Genomic DNA, 11,477 nt, shown 5'->3' with positions numbered 1-11,477 from the left:
ATGGGGACACATGAGTACATTAAAACTGCATCAGGGAAACCAGGCTCAAGAACGACTGAAGAAAGTGGGATTCTCTGGGCCAGAACCCATAAAGTGACTGATGTTCCATATCAACGCATCATCTGAGACCCGGTGTGTGTCTCCCTGACTCAGCTGGTCCTCACTATTGACACAACCTACCTGGCTGACTGTCTCTCCACTTGCTTGCTTGTTTGAACCAGGCTGGTCAATTCCTGCTTTGGACTCAGTATGTCCTTTTCGCCTTGGGTTCTGCAACCTCGATCTCAAGTCTGATACCCGCAGTTTCTACCGTCAGCTCCCTTGTGGCACTGGTCCGGTTAACCTATCTATTTTTAGTTTCATGTGTTTGGGTGTTTGACTGCGTGTATGTCTCTGTAAAACCTGCGTGTAGTGCCCAGGAAGATCCCTTTGAATTTTGAGTTACAGATGGTGTGAGTTGTCATGTGGGAGCTGAAAATTGAATCCAGGTCCTCTGGAAGAACAGTCAGTACTTTTCAGTACTTTTATCTGTCTGTCTATCTGTCTGTCTGTCTATCATTTACTTTTTGTTGATTCGATCTGAATTTCACATTATGCACCCCAATCCCAGTCATCTCCCCGTCCCTGTGTATCTGCCTTCCACTCTGTAATGTTCCCCCCAAGAAATAAAATAAAGTTGAATGAAAAGATGTTGTAGTGGAAACTGTAGTGTGTAACAGAGTGTCACAGAGTATATACCCTTTTGTCCACACATCTTTACTTTCGAATGTTCATTGGGAGGAGTCACTGGTCTCCTTCGAAGCCTCTAGTTATACTACACTATTAATACTCTATCCTCACTGGGACTCCTCTCAGATCTCCTGTTGTTGCCTTGTGTCATGGAGATCCTGCAGGATCTTCAGGGTCTGCAGAGTCTGCAGGATCAGACCCTTCATGAGCTCCAGCAGTTTATAGACGGGGTAGATGTTGGTGTGGGCCGACTCAAAGTTCTGGATCTGGGCCTGGGTGGTAGCTGCGTTGGTCAGCTGCCAGTATTCCTGCACCCCTCCCAACAGGTACAGCTTTCCTGCTTTGCTCAAGCAAGGTGTAGGGCCAGCTCTCCTACTTATATGCCCTCACCACCCTACGGCAGATGAGAGGTGGGGCCAGCTCACCTGGGTCCCCACTACCAGGTCACGCTCTACTGTGTTGCCCAGGGGAGGTGAGGGGCCCTCTCCTGAGTGCTGCAGCCAGTGAAGGGCAGGCCCAGCTCTGCACTGTCCTTGGACATCAACATGGTCTCAGGAGGCAGCTCAGACCAGGATGTCTGCATGACCTTTGGTGGTAACAAGAGCCATGACGTTGATTCATGCCCCTGCTGCTACAGGGCCATGGACTCAGACATGACCCTCAGCGGCAGGACTGGCAGGCTTGGCTATGGCCTCAGGGGGCAGCACAGGCTGCTAACATTGGGTCATTCTGTCCCACCCTCGTTTCCGGTTCCACCTCTCTTCTTAGTGCTCAAATGATTGATTCCGCCTCTCTTTCCCATCTCTCCACCACACACTTGCACATCGCGGTGGCAGGCATGGCTGAAGGGCCTCTCCGGGTTTTTCACCTGCTTTCGGTGCCTGCTGATACTCTCTACATTTTTTGTTTTGTTTTGTTTTTGTTTTTGAGACAAGGTTTCTCTGTGTAGCCCTGGGTGTTCTGGAACTCATTCTGAATTCGAGGTTGGCCTTGAACTCAGATCTGCCTTCTACCTCCTGAGTGCAGGATTTTTTTTTTTTAAAGAAAGATTTATTTATTTTTACTTATATGAGCACACTGTAGCTGTCTTCAGACACTCCAGAAGAGTATATCGGATCCCTTTACAGATGGTTGTGAGCCACCAAGTGGCTGCTGGGAATTGAACTCAGGACCTCTGGAAGAGCAGTCACTGCTCTTAGCCGCCAAGTCATCTCTCCAGAACCCTGAGCGCAGGATTAAAGGCTTAGTTTTTTCTTTTTAAAAAATCATTTATGATGATTTGATTTTCTGTTTGTCAAAAGGATTTTATAGATTCAAGCTGACTTTACCTTCTGGAGTAAGAGTGATCAAAGTTTCATGGTAATCATTTCACACTTCCTTTTTTAAGCCTTTTTCCTCCCGTATTTTGATCATCTGCCCCCTCCTTCAGCTCCTCCCACACTGGCAGCCAGTAACTGCTGAGCCCTGGCGAGCTGGTGCTTTTCTCCTCTACACAGACTCTTTCTCACTTCTGAGGCCTCCTGAGCGTGCTGCAGCCTCTTCGACATGCGTTACTCTGTGACCCATACAGACATACACAGACATACAGATATATTTACTGTGTGATGTGATGAGAGGTATTAATATTAATTAAAATTGGAATAAAGAACTTGTGCCTGCTATTGTAGGTAGATTTTTTTTACAACAATTTCATGTCATTAAAACTGCTATTGTTTAGGTGTGGGTAACTGTTGCCTGCCTAGCAAGCCATTTTATGTTGTTACTAATGTTATAAGGGAAACTATTTCATATGTTGTTACTACTGTTACTAGGAAACCCTCTCATGTACTGTTACTAGGGACTTCTTCACCCAAATTCTGTTAAGCTTTGGTGGCCGTGGAAGCCAACCACAATAGAGGTCAGTTAGAAATGCTTTGGACCTAAGACTGTCAAGGAACTGACATCCTGCTTGGCAGAAAGATATATGTACATGGAACTGACATTCCAATTGGCAAGTTGGGACAAGAATGCTAGGCAAGGCAAGTCACTCCCCTCACAGTTGAATAACCCAACCAATGGGAGCAGAAGAAGTGTACCACAAAGACTTCCTCAGGAAGTCTCCCGCCCCTAAATTCCGATTGGTGGAATAACTTGTTTGGCTTCTTTGAAAGGCACAGGTGTTTGTGCGTTTCAGGCTCAGAAGCTCTGTAGGATTATGACTTGGGGTTGTAATCAGCTCCTGAGTCTGGTCTACGGCCCTAACCAATCGGTCCTGGGGCTAATGCTCAATAAACTATCTCTGTCTGACTGACTTCGGTGTTCACGTGGTTGGTGAGGCAACCACTGGGTCCTAACACTATACCTTGTACATTTATTGTTATTCAATCAATTGTAACACACTGGAAGGACAAGCTAGTTCCTCCATGGTCCTGGCACTGCTTAGAGGGCTCAGCACAGACTCCTCTCTAACAAATGAGGAAATGAACACCAACTTCACTAAAACTTCCAAACAAAAGTAAAGTGAAACTGTTGCAACAGTAGCAAAAACAAAACCAAACCTTTCAAAGGTTAAATAAATTTCAAAACTTAAATCAATCCATTCTCTTCTGGTTAGATTTTTTTTCTTGACAGCCTTGCATCTGCCCAGGGCTTTGCAGTTGCTGCACAAGCGCTCCCTCTGAACTACCTCTAGCATTGGCTTGCCCTGATTCTGACCTTGGCTTTTTAAAGAGAGCTCTCTCAAGTCACCTTCAGCTTGTACATTCTTAGTCTCCGAGTGCTGGGATTACTGACCTAAGTCACCACATCTGGTTTGATTAGAGTTTTTATGTTATTTTTATAGTAATCACATTGTTGAGTTTTGTTTCTTGGAAGTCAGCAGTGGATCAAATGATGTATTGTGAGTCAACACCCTGGAACCTGAGTGCTGTCTGGATGGTTGATTCCTAAGTTGATTTTTGTTGTTTTAAACGTTGAAGCACACTTTTACAGCTGAATTGGTACCTGTGGGGATTGTTGGATGCTATTTGCCAAGCATTTTGTTTTTAGAGTTGAGCCTTTGTATTGTTAGAGAATTGGTGTTCGTGGTCCTCCAGGCCAGCCTTTAGTTTTGGCTTTAGGTTCTGTCATGTTAGAACCTCCAGCAAGGTTTATATCGCATTAAGTTTAGCAAACTTTTAACAAGCCACTCAGCACCAGAGACAGAGGAAAAACCCCTTGTACTTTTGAAAAATCTCTCAGATATTCTCAAGGGAACAGAACCAGGCTGATTTTTACTACTTGAGGCATTTCCAGTCATAAGAACAGTTTCCATTGTTTTTCATGTTTTTGTTTTTACTTGATTTACTTTATTTTTTAAAATTTTTTATTAGATATATTCTTTATGTACATTTCAAATGTTGTTTCCTTTCCTGGTTCCCAACCCCCAAAATCCCCTAACCCATCTCTCCACCCCTGCTGTTTCCCATCAATCCACCCACTCCCGCTTCCCTGTCCTGGCATTCCCCTATACTGGGTCACCTAGCCTTCTCAGGACCAAGGGCCTCTCCTCCCTTTGATGTCCAGCAAGGCCATCCTCTGCTGCCTATGCATCTGGAGCCATGGGTCCCTCCATGTGTACTCTTTGGTTAGTGGTTTAGTTCCTGGAAGCTTTTGGGTACTGGGTAGTTCAAATAGTTGTTCATCCTATGGTGCTGCAAACCCCTTCAGCTCCTTGGGTCCTTTCTCTAGCTCCTCCATTGGGGACTCTGTGCTCAGTTCAATGTTTGGCTGAGAGTGTCCCCTCTGTATTGTCAGGCACTGTCAGAACCTCCCAGGTGACAGCTACATCAGGCTCCTGTCAGCAAGCACTTCTTGGCATCCACAATAGTGTCTGGGTTTGGTAACTGTATATGGGATGGATCCCTAGGTGGGGCAGTCTCTGGAAGATCTTTCCCTCAGTCTCTGCTCCACACTTTGTCTCTGTATCTCCTCCTGTGGGCATTTTGTTCCCCCTTCTAAGAAGGACCAGAGTATCCATACTTTGGTCTTTCTTCTTCTTGAGCTTCATTTGATCTGTGAATTGTGTCTTGGGTATTCCAAGCTTCTGAGCTAATATCTACTTATCAGTGAGTGCATACCATGTGCCTTCTTTTGTGACTGGGTTACCTCACTCAGGATGATATTTTCTAGTTCCATCCATTTGCCAAAGAATTTGATAAATTCATTGTTTTTAATAGCAAAGTAGTATTCCATTGTGTAAATGTACCACATTTTCTGTATCTATTCCTCTGTTGAGGGACACCTGGGTTCTTTCCAGATTCTGGCTATTATAAATAGGGCTGCTATGAACATAGTGGAACATGTATCCTTATTACATGCTGGAGAATCCTCTGGATATATGCCCAGAAGTAGTACAGCAGGGTCCTCGGGTAGTACAATGTCCGGTATTCTGAGGAACTGCCAAACTGATTTCCAGAGTGGTTGTAACAGTTTGCAATCCCACCAGCAGTGAAGGAGTGTTTATTTTTCTCCACATCCTTGACAGCACCTGCTGTCTCCTGATTTTTTTTTATCTTAGCCATTCTGACTGGTGTGAGGTGAAATCTCAGGGATGTTTTGATTTGCATTACCCTGATGACTAAGGATGTTGAACATTTCTTTAGGTGCTTCTCAGCCATTCGATATTCTTCAGTTGAAAATACTTTGTTTAGCTCTGAACCCCATTTTTAATAGGGTTATTTGGTTCTCTGCAGTCTAACTTCTTGAGTTCCTTGTGTGTATTGGATATTTGCCCTCTGTCTGATGTAGGGTTGGTAAAGATCTTATCCCAATTTGTTGGTTGCCATTTTGTTTGATTGACAGTGTTCTTTGCTTTACAGAAACTTTGCTATTTTATGAGAATCAAACAAATATACCATTTGTCAATTCTTGATCTTAGAGCATAAGCAATTGCTGTTCTGTTCAGGAAATTTTCCCCCGTGCTTATGTGCTAGAGGCTCTTCCCCACTTTAATTTTTATTAGTTTCAGTGCATCTGGTTTTATGTGTAGATCCTTGATCCACTTGGACTTGAGATTTGTACAAGGAGATAAGAATGGATCCAATTATATTCTTCTGCATGCTAACCGCTAGTTGAATGAGCAGCATTTGAGAAGGCTATCTTTTTTTTCCCATTGGATGGTTTTAGCTCCTTTGTCAAATATCAAGTGACCATAGGTGTGTGGGTTCCTTTTTTGGGTCTTCAATTCTATTCCATTGATCTACCTGCCTGTCACTGTACCAATGCCATGCAGTTTTTATCACTATTGCTCTGTAGTATTGCTTGAGGTCCAGGATACCCCCAGAAGTTCTTTTACTGTTGAGAATAGTTTTAGTTATCCTGGGTTTTTTTGTAATTCTAGATGCATTTGAGAATTGCTCTTTCTAACTCTGTGAAGAACAGAGTTCGAATTTTAATGAGGATTGCATTGAATCTGTAGATTGCTTTTGGCAAGATGGCCATTTTTACTATATTAATCCTGCCAATCCATGAGCATGGGAAATATTTCCATTTTCTGAGGTCTTCTTCAATTTCTTTGTTCAGAGACTTGAAGTTCTTGTCATACAGATCTTTCACTTGTTTGGTTAGAATCAAACCAATAAACTTTATATTGTTTGTAACTATTGTGAAAGGTGTCATTTCCTTAATTTCTTTCTCAGTCTTTTTATCCTTTGGCTATAGGAAGGCTACTAATTTGTTTGCGTTAATTTTATATCCAGTCACTTTGCTGAAGTTGTTTATCAGCTGTAGGAGTTCTCCAGTAGAATTTTTTGGGTCGTTTAAGTATACTATCATATCATCTGCAAATAGTGATAATTTGACTTCTTCCTTTCCAATTTGTATCCCTTTGACCTCCTTTTGTTGTCTTATTGCTCTAGCTAGAACTTCAAGTACTATATTGGATAGATATGGAGAGAGAGGGCAGCCTTGTCTAGTCCCTGATTTTAGTAGGATTGCTTCAAGTTCCTCTCTATTTAGTTTGATGTTGGGTACTGGTTTGCTGTATATTGCTTTTACTTTGAAGTTCATAATACAGTGAATCAGGCATTGATTCTGGAACCACCACACTTGGGGTTATGTGCTTGCTCCATTTCGAACTAGCTGTGCTCAGTCCTTATAATGCCAATTCAAGACAGGGAAGTCAAGTTTGATAGAGTGCTGGTGCATCAGGGCTGGGCGCTTCAGATATGGTTGCCAACTTCATCTGCTATCTCTCTGCTACTTTGAGGTGTAGCATCTTCAGGAGCAACAGACACTAGGAGGGTAAGGACTAGACTCTAGACATACATAGTCTAGATGACCTGGAATGAGAAGCAGTTGAGTGGGATGGGAGGATGCCCATCTGTAGCTGATTGCATTCTGCCTGTCTGTTTCTGAACCCTTAGGAGTCACTCTGGAGAGGGAATGTTAAATATTTAGCTCTGCTTATGCATTAAGGTCTATTGCAGGTATTTGGGAGAAAGGAAATGGGGTAGCCACGTGTTGGACAGTGCTGTCTTTTAACAGAGTGGTTCATCCCAGATGTCTGTACACATTGTATTTCTGAAAATCCCTGCGGAAGCCACTACAGGGGAGATAGTGTCTCCTGAGGATGGAATGGTTTTGCACAGTAGGCAGGGAGTTCTGTCTCTTACACTGCAGAAGAAAATCGACTGTTCTATCTATGATTAGGAGAATGGGTTTCATGGAGAGAGCAGATCACTGAATTGTGTGCCAATTATGAAGTAATGATCCAAAATTGGCAACAACAAGAGCACTCAGTGTGGAGAGAACGTAGAGAAATGCTCTTAGAATGGGAGAAATACACGTCAGGCCTTTTCTGAAGCTCACCTATATGCTAATACATACCTTTCCTTAGGCTCTAACTCTAGGAACTGATCTGAAGCAGGTGTTCACTAAATAAAATATAAAGATACATTTAGGCCTGTATACAGACGGATGTACACCTGAAGACATACTTCACAGTATTTTCTAGTTATACTAATTAAAGCACAATGTAGCCTTGATTTCTTATTTTTAATAGTTGAAAATTACATTTATATATTTTATTTGTGTGCATGTATGTGTAAGGGGTTGATAAGGGAAGGCACCTGCTAGGGAGCCTTTGTGAGGTCAGCGTTGGTTCTCTCCTTCTACCAACTGCATCCTAAGGATTGAACTCATGTCATCAGGCTTGCTGGTAAGAACCTTTCCCTCCTTTCTGCTGGGGAAGAACCTTGCCAGGTCTGCTGCAGTGAATATTCCATCTCCTGGTACTTCCTAGAGAACCAGCCACCCACAGCATTTGAGAACCAGCCACCCAGGGCATTTGAGATCCAGCCACCCAGGGCATTTACCCTTTCTGCTGTGGCAGAATCTTGCCAGGTCTGCCACAGTGAAGACACCATCTCCTGATACTTCTGAGAAAACCATCTGCACTCAGGACATTTGTTCTTTCTGCTGTGGTAGAATCTTGCCAGGTCTGCCACAATGAAGACACCATCTCCTAATACTTCCTAGAGAACTAGCCACTCAGGCCATTTACTCTTTCTGCTGTGGTAGCATCTTGCCATGTCTGCCATAGTGAAGACACCATCTCCTAATACTGTCTAGAGAACTAACCGCATGCAGGTCATTTGGAGTGTGGAGAGGCCTGGGAACACAGAAGAGCTGGTCTCCCAGGGTAGCCTACATACCTGTGTGCATAGAGACAATGGGAATCCCAAGAGTACATATACACAGATAAGCCAAGATCAGAGACAGCAAGACCAGCTAACACCAGAGAAAACTAGATGGCAAAAGGCAAATGCAAGATCATTACGAACAGAAACCAAGGCAACATGGCACCTTCAGAACCCAGTTCTCCCACAACAACAAATCCTGGATACTCCAACACACCAAAAAACAAACAAACAAACAAACAAACAAACAAACAAAAAAACAAGAGCTAGATTTAAAAATCACATCTCATGTTGCTGATAGAGGATTTCAAGAAGGACATAAGTAACTCCCTTAAAGAAATACAGGAGAATATGGGTCAATATGTAGAAGCACTTAAAGAGGAAACACAAAATTCCCTTAAATACGGGAGAACATGAGTCAACAGGTAGAAGCCCTTAAAGAGGCAACACAAAAATCCCATAGGGAATTACTGGAGAACATGGGTCAATAGGCAGAAGCCCTTAAAGAAGAATCAAAAACATCCCTAAAAGAAACACAGGAGAGCATGGGACAACAGATAGAAGTCCTTAAAAAGGAAACACAAAATCCCTTAAAGAATTTCAGGAAAACACAAGTGAAGGAACTGAACAAAACTATCCAGGATCTAAAAATGGAAGTAGAAGCAATAAAGAAATCACAAAGTGAGATAGAAAACCTTGGAAAGAATACAGGAGTCATAGAAGTATGTATCAACAACAGAATACAAGAGATAGAAGAAAGAATCTCAGATGTTGAAGATTCCATAGAAAACATTGACTCAACAATCAAAGAAAATGCAAAATGCAAAAAGCTTGTAACCAAAAACTTCCAGGAAATCCAGGACACAATGAGAAGAACAAACCTAAGGATTATAGGTATAGAAGAGAGTGAGGATTTGCATCTTAAAGGGCCAATAAATATCTTCAATAAAATTATAGAAGAAAACTTCCCTAACCTAAAGAAAGAGATGCCCATGAACATACAAAAAGCCTACAGAACTCAGAACAGACTGGACCAGAACAGAAAGTCCTCCCATCACATAATAATCAAAATACCAAATTCACTAAACAAAGAAAGAATATTAAAAGCAGTAAGGGAAAAAGGTCAAGAAACATATAAAGACAGACATATTAGAATTACATCAGACTCCTTACCAGACACTATGAAAGCTAGAAGATCCTGGGCAGATGTCATACAGACCCTAAGAGAACATAAATGTCAGCCCAGACTATTATACCCAGCAAAACTTTCAATTACCATAGACAGAGAAGACAAGACATTACATGACAGAAGCAAATTTACACAATATCTTTTGACAAATATAGCTCTACAAAGGATAATAGGTGGAAAATACCAACACAAGGTGGGAAGCCACACCCTAGAAAAAGCAATAAAGTAATCTTCTTTCAACAAACCGAAAAAGAAGATAGCTACACAAACAAAATTTCACCTTTAACAAAGAAGATAACAGTAAGCAACAATCACTTTTTCTTAATATCTCTTAGCATCAATGGTCTCAATTCTTCAATAAAAACATAGACTAACAGACTGGATACATAAACAGGACCCAACATATTGCAGCATACAAGAAACCCACCTCAGTGACAAAGGCAGTCACTATTTCAGAGTCAAAGGTTGGAAAACAAATTTCCGAGCAAATGGTCCCAAGAAACAAGCTGGAGTGGACATTCTTATATTGGATAAAATTGACTTTCAACCAAAAGTTGTCAAAAAAGATGAGGAGGGACACCTCATACTGGTCAAAGGAAAAGTCTACCAAGATGAACTCTCAATTTTGAACATCTGTGCTCTGAAGACAAGGGCACCCACATTCATAAATGAAACTTTACTAAAGCTCAAAGCACACATTGCACACCACACAATAATAGTGGGAGACTTCAACACCCCACTCTCAACAATGGACAAATCATGGAAACAGAAACTAAACAGAGACACAGTGAAACTAACTGAAGTTGTGGACCAAATGGATCTAACAGATATTTATAGAACATTCTACCCTAAGGCAAATGAAGTAAGAATATTGAAAGCAGTAAGGGAAAAAGGTCAAATAACATAAAGGCAGACCTATCAAAATTATACCAGAGACGATAAAATCTAGACGATCCTGGGCAGATCTCATACAGACCCTAAGAGAACACATATGCCATCCCAGTAAAACTCTCATTCACCATAGATGGAGAAACCAAGATATTCCATGATAAAACCAAATTTACACAACATCTTTCCACAAATCCAGCCTTACAAAGGATAAAAAATGGAAAATGCCAACACAAGGAGGGAAACTACACACTAGAAAAAGCAAGAAAGTAATTTTCTTCCAACAAACCCAAAATAAGATACCCACACAAACATAAAAATAACATTAAAAATAACAGGAAGCAACAATCACTATTCCTTAATATCTCTTAACATCAACAGACTCAATTCCCCAATAAAAAGACATAGACTAACAGAAATATTTTTCATGTAAATCTTCAGTTTTACCAGAAAATGTTTGTAATTCCTTTCAATTAACTTAGTAATTTATTTTTATGTCTACCATTTTATCTTCATTATTTTTATGTTAATCTTTAATTTTAACATGTTTTTCTATATATTTCTTCTATTTTATCAGAAATGTTTTCCATGGAAATCTCCAATTTTATCAAAAAATGTTTTTAATTCTACCTTCAATTAATTTAGAAAGGTTTATTATGTCTACCATTTTATCTGTATAATTTTTCATGAAATAGTCAATATTAACCTGTTTTTCTATATATTTCTTGAATTTTATGAGAAATATTTTCCATGTAAATCTTCAATTTTACCTGAAAATGTTTATAATTCCACTTTCAATCAACTTATAATTATTTTTATGCCTACCATTTTATCTGTATATTTTCCATGATAATCTTCAATTTTAACATGTTTTTCTATATATATCTTCAATTATATCAGAAACATTTTCATATAAATCTTCAAGTTTATCAGAAAATGTTTATAATTTCACTTTCAATCAACTTAGGAATATTTTTTATGCCTACCATTATTATATCTATATAAAAATTTCC

The 11,477-nt window shown here is 40.6% G+C and overlaps 1 pseudogene; it reads left to right on the top strand.

Annotated features, from left to right (window-relative positions):
- The first annotated feature begins 878 nt into the window (after window positions 1-878).
- The window catches only part of LOC127690851 (glyceraldehyde-3-phosphate dehydrogenase-like), a 29,020-nt pseudogene continuing 18,421 nt past the window's right edge, over window positions 879-11,477 (top strand).

The sequence above is a fragment of the Apodemus sylvaticus genome, chromosome 8 (genome assembly GCF_947179515.1).
Source record: "Apodemus sylvaticus chromosome 8, mApoSyl1.1, whole genome shotgun sequence".
Taxonomy (NCBI): domain Eukaryota; kingdom Metazoa; phylum Chordata; class Mammalia; order Rodentia; family Muridae; genus Apodemus; species Apodemus sylvaticus.
Note: the sequence above shows the minus strand (reverse complement) of the source record. Positions and strands in the feature narration are given on the sequence as shown.